Raw genomic sequence first — 8,952 nt, 5'->3', positions numbered from 1 at the left:
CATATGGTCTCCGTTAACACTCAGGGTGAAGGTCTCCATTAACACAGCAGGGGTGAAAATCCTTGTTCCCTGTTCAGCCCTCTCTGGCACCATCCACTTGAGGCTTCCCATTCAGTATCTGTGGTATGAGTGGTGGGGAGGCAACAAGAGTTTAAAGATTTTTCTTTGACTAATGGTGTTTGGCTAGAGTAGAGTCGTTACTGTCTAAAGCTTTTTCTCTCTTTCTATACTGCCTCTTTCTTGGTTCTTTGGCTGAGGGAGCAGAATTTTACTGGGACATTTTGCCTGTGTCCTTTGGAGTTTATTGCTTGCCAGGTTCTCCTGCTCCAATCCGGGATATATGAAACAAAAAGATGACCCAGAGAACTCCCTGTGAAGATGCCTAGCTGATCCTTCTCCCTACCTTTCAAAGTTTTCTTATATTTTACTTTATTTGGAGGGGGAAGGTTTATTTCTTTTTTTGTGTACTGTCCAGGAAGTTTTTTATTCTTAGCAGGAGAAATAAAAGAACATATCTCAACTCCATCTTCCTGGAAGAAGTCTCACTATTTTATTATTATTATTATTATTATTAAGAATAGGGTGAGGTTCAGAAATGTTAGGTAGCTTGGTGAAACTTACATATCTATTCATCCCGTACAGATTATTGAATTTAATATTCCCTACCCCCTGTATTCTTCCCAACGCCAGTACTTGGAATGATAGTTTACTGTCACATAAATTAATGTTGTATATGTTAACTTAAAATATATATACTTCTTTTATTTTTTTAATTAAAAATTTTTTTCTAATCTTTATTTATTTTTGAGAGAGAGAGAGAAAGAGAGAGAGAGAGAGAGAGAGAGAGAGAGAGAGAGAGACAGCATGAGCAGGGGAGGGTCCACAGAGCCCGATGAGGGGCTCAAACCCATGAACTGCGAGATCATGACCTGAGCCTAAGCCAGACATTCAACCGACTAGCCACCCTGGCACGCCAAGACTTCGTTTAAAGGTAACACAGAAACATTAAAAAAAATAAGAAGAGTCAGAAAAAGCATATGACCAAGCCATTTGACTTCAGTTTTCATTTTAAATGGAATTAAATCTACTTTTTTAACAAAGCTTCTTGTATAATCTCCTTTAAACACTAACCATCTTTTGGGTTGACTACCTATTTTGGGTTTTTGCTTATAATTCTCACTCACATTTCTCAAATCTCAAAGTAGACCAACTGAGAGAAGGATGCACCTTGTCAAGTCACTGACAGTCCTAAGCAGAGGGTGGCTGTTAAGGAATATTTTGACAGAAGAACCAAATTAAAACAATTTTTAGAATATTTATCTAGTGCATCTTAGTTCAGCAGCTGGAGGTACCTCTTGAAAAAGCCAGCATGCATTCATCTCACAGAATCTATCTTCTTTATGCTTATTTATTTGAAAAGAAAATATGTGTAGCTGCATAAAAGTCATACATCTCATACAGAGCTAGAAGCATATCAGATATACCATGACAAGCTGCAAAATCATAGATTTTGTTTCTCTCTCTTTTATATTTCTGTCCAAAAGTTCCAATAAAAACAGTATGGAGGTTTCTCACAAAGTTCAAAATAGAACTACTCTACAACCCCCCCAATTTCACTACTAGGTATTTACCCAAAGGATACAAAAGTACTGATCTGAAGGGGCACATGCACTCCCATGTTTATTAAACATAGAAAACAAACTGATGATGACCGGAGAGGAAGTTGGCAGGGGGGTGAGCTAGATGGATGATGGAGAGGAAGGAGGGCTCTTGTTTTAATGATACAACACTAGGCATCATATAGAAGTGATGAATCACTAAATTGTACACCTAAAGGTGGTATTACAGTGTATGTTAAACTAATTGGAATTTAAAAATTTGGAGAAAAAAATAAATCGGTATTGGTAATATTAGATTAAATAAATAATCAAGCGTTTGTTGAACATTCACTATATGCTTAGCTGCATAGCAGGGTGGAGACTCCTTAGGCCTTTAGACCTCAGATCCTGTTTCAGTCTTGTTAACTGCTCAGTTCAACCCTACCTCCTGATTTTCAGCAGACAACCTCACTGCCTACTCACAGCAGATCCTGACCAAAATTATTGTAATTTCTTTGTTCTTCATTTGAAAATGTCCATGTACATGTTGTGACCCCATTTACTTTTGTCAAAGAATAAAGAATGCCTCCTCTCCATTACAAAGTTAACCTCTCCACCCAGGCTTTTGTTCTCCTTCGCAGTTTGTAACACAGGACAGATGTTTCTAAACTTCCGGGTTCCCAGGGCTGGTAGGGTCTCAGTACCTTTTCCACTGCCTTCCAAGGTCAAAAGAATCACCTAACATTTCCATTTAAGTAGCTGTGTCTTAAAACATTGATAAATATTTATACCCCTATAAATTTTAGCTGCTAGAAAAAATTAAAAGAAATGTTATTTGATTTGTTCAAACCACAATTACTATTAGGACAAGTGTGCCTGCCTGCTGGGCACTGCACAACTTCTCAAACCATGGAATCAGACTAGGTGGTACTACCTTCTTATCCTGTTTTCCAGGGATTTACATGTGTTCCTTTTTATGGCAATAAATAATGACAACACAGCTTTATGTCAACAAGAGCTAGTTTAGTCTAAAGTTGAAATGTCTACTTCCTTGCCCAAGTAGTTCACATGGAACTTTGCAGATGTCAAGTATCGGTGTTTCTTCCTTTTTCCAATTTTTTTAAGTTTATTGATTTATTTTTGAGAGAGAGACAGCATGAGTGGGGAAGAGGCAGAGAGCAAGGGAGAGAGAGAAAATCTTAAGCAGGCCACACCCTGTTGGCACAGAACCAACTTATGAGACTGTGAGGTCATGACCTGAGTCAAAATCAAGAGTCAGTCACCTTCACCTACTGAGCCACCCAAGGTGCTCAAAGTATCACTGTGTTTCCTTTAAAAATTTAAACTACCCCACAATGACCCTGAAAGTTCACTGTGGTATGCTGGGGCACTTTGGATAGTCAGTTTGAGAACCATGGGCAAGTATCAACTACAGAGCAAGGAAATCTGAGCTGAATTTGCAGTTGCAAATACCCTAGGTATGTACCTAAGGAATCATTTAACCTGTGTGTGTGTGTGTGTGTGTGTGTGCACTCATTAAAAAAATATACAAAGATTGGGGCACCTGGGTGGCTCAGTCAGTTAAGCATCCGACTTTGGCTCAGGTCACGATCTCACAGTCCATGTATTCGAGCCCCATGTCGGGCTCTATGCTGACAGTTCAGACTTGGAGCCTGCTTCAGATTCTGTGTCTCCCTCTCTCTCTGCCCCTACCCCGCTCACTTTCTGTCTCTGTCTCTCAAAATAAAAGAAATAAAGATTAAAAAAAATTTTTTTAAACATTAATTTAAAAATTACAAAGATAGCATTTACTTTATATGTTTTGTATAAAAATAAGTAAGTTTTTATAAGAAATATGTGAAAAACCATTCCAGGCACAGGTTATGCATTATACAAATAAACTGGTGGGGTTTATTGCTTGCTTAAGATTTTGGTTGCTTAAGGTTTTCCATTTTATCCTTAAGATTAGGTGTAGCTTGACAGCTGTTTCAGTCTGCACAGGCTGCCTTAGCAAAGCATTGTTAGCTGAGCAACTGAGACAACAGAAATTTATTTCTCACCTTTCCAGAGGCTGGATGTCTGATCAGAGTGCCAACATGGCTGACGTCTGGTTTGGGCCTCCTTTCTGGGCTGCAGACAGCTTCCTAAGTGAATCAATCGGTCTTGCATGACGTTCTCTCATGAATACACACGAGAGGAATGGGGAAGAGATTTCTCCCTTATGAGGCCACTACTCCTGCCCTGGGGCCTCTTCCTTAGTCCTCATTGTCTAGTCTAACTCTAACTGCCTCCCCAAAGTTCCATCTCCAAATGACCTCACAATGGGAGTTGGGACTTCAACATACATTCTGTCCACAACAAGAATTTTACCTAGATGTGTGTTGATGTCACTGAGGTAGTCCGAATGAACTTGAGATATACACCAGCCCACCAGGGCCTGGCCATCCATTCTGAATTGATATGGCAACTGCACCATCCCTGTGTCTGTGTCTGCCTTTAAGAGTCCTCAGTTCTGGTGTTTCTAGGAAGCCCTCTACCCTTCCTGGGTGAGTGGAATTGTAATTCTACCTCCCACCAGAAGAGGGCAGTGGAAAGCTCTCCAAAGGCCCCTTCCACCTGCATTGTCCTTGTTCAAGACTAGGCTTGCTTCTGAAACCCAAAGTATGTTGATCTAGTGGGGAGAGGTGTTGGTGCTCTTACTTATCTGAGTCCCAGGGGCTTTCTTTTTCCTCAGGATCAATATGTTCCAGAGTCTCAAAAGCCAACAAATACAGGGCTCCCTTGTCTGATTTCTGAGTCACATCTGTCTCTTGAGGCAATGAGCATGGAGTGGCCAATCTAACTAAATGAAGGAAATTTCCAAGGTCAAGAGTAAGAATTACACAAGGAACCTAAAATGTCAAAAACTAACAGGTTGGCTACACATCTGAATAAACTCCTGGTTTATGTCGCTTGAAGTTATTCAGATGAGTAGCCAACATGAAGAGACAAGGCTCCATATATTCTCTCTTATTCATTCCATAAATTGCCACCACTTCCACCATCACTTTTAAAATAATGACTCTTGTATTTTTGATCTTGCAGAACATATACTGCAAGCAACACACTTTGACTTCCATTCTTCTGCTATGTATTTCCACTCAGATGTCCCAGATGTCCCAGTACTTTAAACTCAATCTACCAATGTGCAACTATTACCTTAATTTGCTTGCAAACCTCTCCTCCTCCATTCTTACTCTGGGGAGATGGCGCTGGTAACTCATCTACCTCTCATTTGTTCAAGGAAACTTCAAACGTATCCTTTTTCTCCAAATCTATAGTTCTACCGGGCGGTTAAATGTCATAGATTGTATACTCCCTTTCTTAAAATCATTATTTCTTCTCTATACTAACTGTAAGCTGACATCTTACAGTGTGGCCAGTGTGCCAGTGACTGAATCACAATTGCTCAGTTTAAGAACCCGTGAGGCCAGAAAGGTAGCTATTATTATCTCCATTGAGCAGATTGGGAACCTAAAATTCAGACGAATGATGTGCCATGCTCACAGTAAATCAGAAAAGTATTTTGATTCCACAAACTTTCTTTTGGGGCTTTTTTGGACTTATTGGGTCTTCCAAACAAGATTAACTCAACTGTTCTTAGCTTTGAACCATTTAGAATGGCATATTAATAATATGTTGGTTTAGGAGCCTCTGGGTGGTTCAGTCAATTGAGCATCTGACTCTTAATTTCAGCTCAGGTCATGATCTCACGGTTCCTGAGTTCAAGCCCCTCGTGGGACTCTGCACTAACAGTGAAGAACCTGCTTAGGATTCTCTCTTTCCCCTTCTTGCTCTGCCTCTCCTCCACACTAGCACTCTCTTTCTCTTTCAAAATAAACTTAAAAAAAATAATATGTTGGTTTATAGTATCTATCTATCTAGTATGATCATATAGATGGATGGATGCATCTCTTGGCTAAGCCAAGTTTGTCACCTCTCTAGACTTCAGGGTACCCTGCAGACACACCCTTTGTGGAAGAACCTCATTGTTTTCATCATCTCTGAAGTAAAGTACACTTATAGCTCTACAATCATGATATATCAAAGATTGTTATGTTTTATTTATTTTCTGCTTAAATTATTTAAAATATGCTTTTCCCTTGATACCTTTTTTAGTGTTTATGAGTTTCTCCATATTTGAGTTTAGAGAGAAAGAAAAAATGAGGGAGGGAGGGAGGAAAAGAGGGTGAGAGAGAGAAGAAAGAAGGAAAGAAAGAAAGGAAGAAAGAAAGGAAGGAAGGAAGGAAGGAAGGAAGGAAGGAAGGAAGGAAGGAAAAAAGAATGAGAAAAAAAAGAAAAGAAAAGAAAGATCTTACACCTTACATTGGGAATAATTGTTCATATAAAAACCATAAATCTTCCTTTTTTTAATGTTTATTTATTTTTGAGAGAGAGAAAGAGAGAGAGAGAGAGAGAGAGAGCAGAGGAGGGGCAGAGAGAGAGAAGCATAACTGGAATCAGGCTCCAGGCTCCACTTTGTCAGCACAGAACCCAACGTAGGGCTTGAACTCACAAACTGTGAGATTATGACCTAAACCAGAGTTGGACGCTTAATGGACTGAGCCACCCCGGTGCCTCTTCCTTGTCTTTTAATCTGAGACATTTTCTCTTTGGTCATGTGCACACCATTTTCTGCAGTTGTTCACTAACTGCTGAGTTGAGAGATTTCCACCACAGAAAAGGCATGGTTCCCAGACACACTTAGCAGGTGAGTTTCTAGCCCCTTATGCTCCCTTCCTTCCCCCACTGATGACTATAAATTGGGTTGAGTTTTTGCTTAGCGTAAACAAGCACGCTCACAGAGCATATCCCAGGAGCAAACAGAAGGCAACCAAAAGAACAGGATTCTCTGCAGTGACTGGGTGGTTTAGTTGGTTGAGTGGCTGACTCTTGATTTCAGCTCAAATCATGATCCAGGGTCATTGGATTGAGCCCTGCACCAGGCTTCGGTCAGTGTGGAGCCTGCTCAAGATTCTCCCTCTCTCTCTGTCCTTTCCCCTGGTTCACACTTTGTCTCTCTCTCTAAAGTAAAAATAATGATAAAAAGAAAATGATTCTCTTTACACAACACACACACATTATTTTTTTGTTGCCTCCTATTTGTCTGGTGATAATACTTCATGTGCTTCTCAACTTGATCCTATTTAGGAATAAGTTTTTCCCTTGAGCAAAAGATCTTAGAAAGTCTCTCAATGTATTCTTGCTCTTGAAAAAATTGAAGGAATCTATCACTAAAGTGATGGAATTTGTGAGTGGGGGGAAACAATTGAGTGGCCGAGTAACTTGTGAAGGAAAGAGAGCCATTGGGCCTTCTTGCTCTAACTAAATACATGACAGAGAAGAGAATTAAATGTTAATTCAAAGGAAATTAAACATTAAAATAAGAGGCCGAGGAACCTTGGTAAATACCATGTGTCCTCAGCTATGTGAGATAAAGCCGTACCCCCTATCTTGACAATAATTCATTGCCCAGGGGAACTTTCATTGCTGTTGTTCATTGAGATTGCTTCATAAATAAAAAATAGAACAGATAGGAGCAAGGCTAAAACATCGGCTGCCAAGAATGTACCATCTCAGTGTCCGTGGAAAATGTTCTCTTTGGCTTCGGTCAGAAAACCTCTCTTGTTTACAGAGGAAGAAAACTCCTAAATCACAGATTGTGTCGAACAGTCTCCAGTAGAGCACAGTGGTGGACACTGCAATATGGAGGCAGCACTGAGACTGAGTTATTGTGGTATGTCGTGCCAAAGAGAAAACCAGGACGAAGTCAGAGGCTGAGAGTTCTGGGTTCTGCTCACAGCTCTGCTCCTTAGGCTCATGCCATGGGCTGAGCATGTAAGGTCCCCTGGCCTCTGCTTCCTCATCTGTGGAGGACTGGCATCTTACAAAGAGAAGATACTATTGTGGCTAAACAGTCACAGTAATGGTCCCCAGAGAGCTTTTTCTCCTGCGATCCAACCCCGGAGCTTCTCATGCTCCTTCCAAGTCACTCCAGGAGACAGCAGGGCTGTCACACTTCAGCTGACAATTTTGTTTTGTTTTGTTTTTCATCTCTGATAAGCAAATGCCATTTTCTTCTTATCTTACAGAGCTACCATCTTTTGGTGCTGTGTAAACCATGGCGCCTGTTCCGGCCTCTCCTGATTGCGAGATGAATGAAATCTGAGGCTGTGATTTCACATTATGGAGTGTCCACATTAGACCCAACATCACCTTAGTGTATCTCATTTTCCTGAACACTCTTCCTCAGTGAAGCCCTTCCTTTCCTTCACAGCCTTCTGATTGTGCTTACTGCATTGCATTGCACAGTTGACATATGTGACTCCCTCCTCAACATTGGTGAAGGAGCCAATGAATAAATGAAGGTGTGCAAGTGAGTAACCATGAGGCCCATAGTCTTAGAAAAAGCAGTGTAACAGGGAGTAATTTTGGTTTTTTCCTTTCTTGGGAGTTAACAGCCTTCCCCAGCCAAGCCCCATATGCCCCAACTTCAAAGCCAGCAGTGCCATTTCTTTTTGGCTGGAGAATGCCAGGATCTCTGTAAGTCAGACCTGTGTAGCAATCAGCTCTTTGGAAGTTGGTTTTTCTAGGGGCACCTGGGTGGCTCAGTCAGTTAAGTGGCTGACTTCAGCTTAGGTCATAATCTCATGGTTTGTGGGTTTGAGCCCCGCATCGGGCTCTGTGCTGACAGCTCAGAGCCTGGAGCCTGGCCTGCTTCAGATTCTGTGTCTCCCTCTCTCTGCCGCTCCCCGAACATGTTTTGTTTCTCTCTGTCTTCAATAATAAATAAAAACATAAAAATATATTGTAAAAAATGGAAGTTGGTTTTTGTAAAGATAATATAAGAGAGAAGTTTAGTTGGCTTAGTATTCAATCCTGCCAGACCTAAGGAGACTGACAAAAATTGCATGGCCAAAATCAGAGAGAGAGAAAGGACTTTACCTTGCTTTGGTCTCATGGCCTAGAAAAAATGACACATGTTATATTATTAATACATACATGTTGAATGAATTCATAAATAAATGAGGGTGCCTGGGTGGCTCAGTCAGTTAAGTGACCACTTTGGCTCAGGTCATGATCTCATGGTCTGTGAGTTCGAGCCTCATGTCAGACTCTGTTTTGACAGCTCAGAACCTGGACCCACTTCAGATTCTGTGTCTCCCTCTCTCTCTGCCCCTCACCCACTCATACTCTGTCTCTAAAATAAATAAACATTAAAAAGTGAATGAATGTATAGACTTCTGAATTGATCTACACAAGTAGATGTTTTGGAAGTTACCACACATTGCCACCCTCTTTATTATCCCTAATA

General features: G+C 40.7%; 1 long non-coding RNA gene across 2 annotated transcripts; it reads left to right on the top strand.

Moving 5' to 3' along the window:
• The first annotated feature begins 2,893 nt into the window (after positions 1-2,893).
• LOC115287922 lies at positions 2,894-8,021 on the top strand. Of its 2 annotated transcripts, XR_003906722.1 has the most exons (3): positions 2,894-3,076; positions 6,279-6,348; positions 7,730-8,021. It is a non-coding gene; the product is annotated as an uncharacterized LOC115287922 (long non-coding RNA). The 2 variants fall into 2 exon arrangements; XR_003906721.1 differs by lacking the exon at positions 2,894-3,076 and having other exon boundaries at positions 6,241-6,348.
• The last annotated feature ends 931 nt before the right edge of the window (positions 8,022-8,952 follow it).

This window comes from Suricata suricatta, chromosome 3 (assembly GCF_006229205.1).
Source record: "Suricata suricatta isolate VVHF042 chromosome 3, meerkat_22Aug2017_6uvM2_HiC, whole genome shotgun sequence".
In the NCBI taxonomy this organism is placed as follows: domain Eukaryota; kingdom Metazoa; phylum Chordata; class Mammalia; order Carnivora; family Herpestidae; genus Suricata; species Suricata suricatta.
Note: the sequence above shows the minus strand (reverse complement) of the source record. Positions and strands in the feature narration are given on the sequence as shown.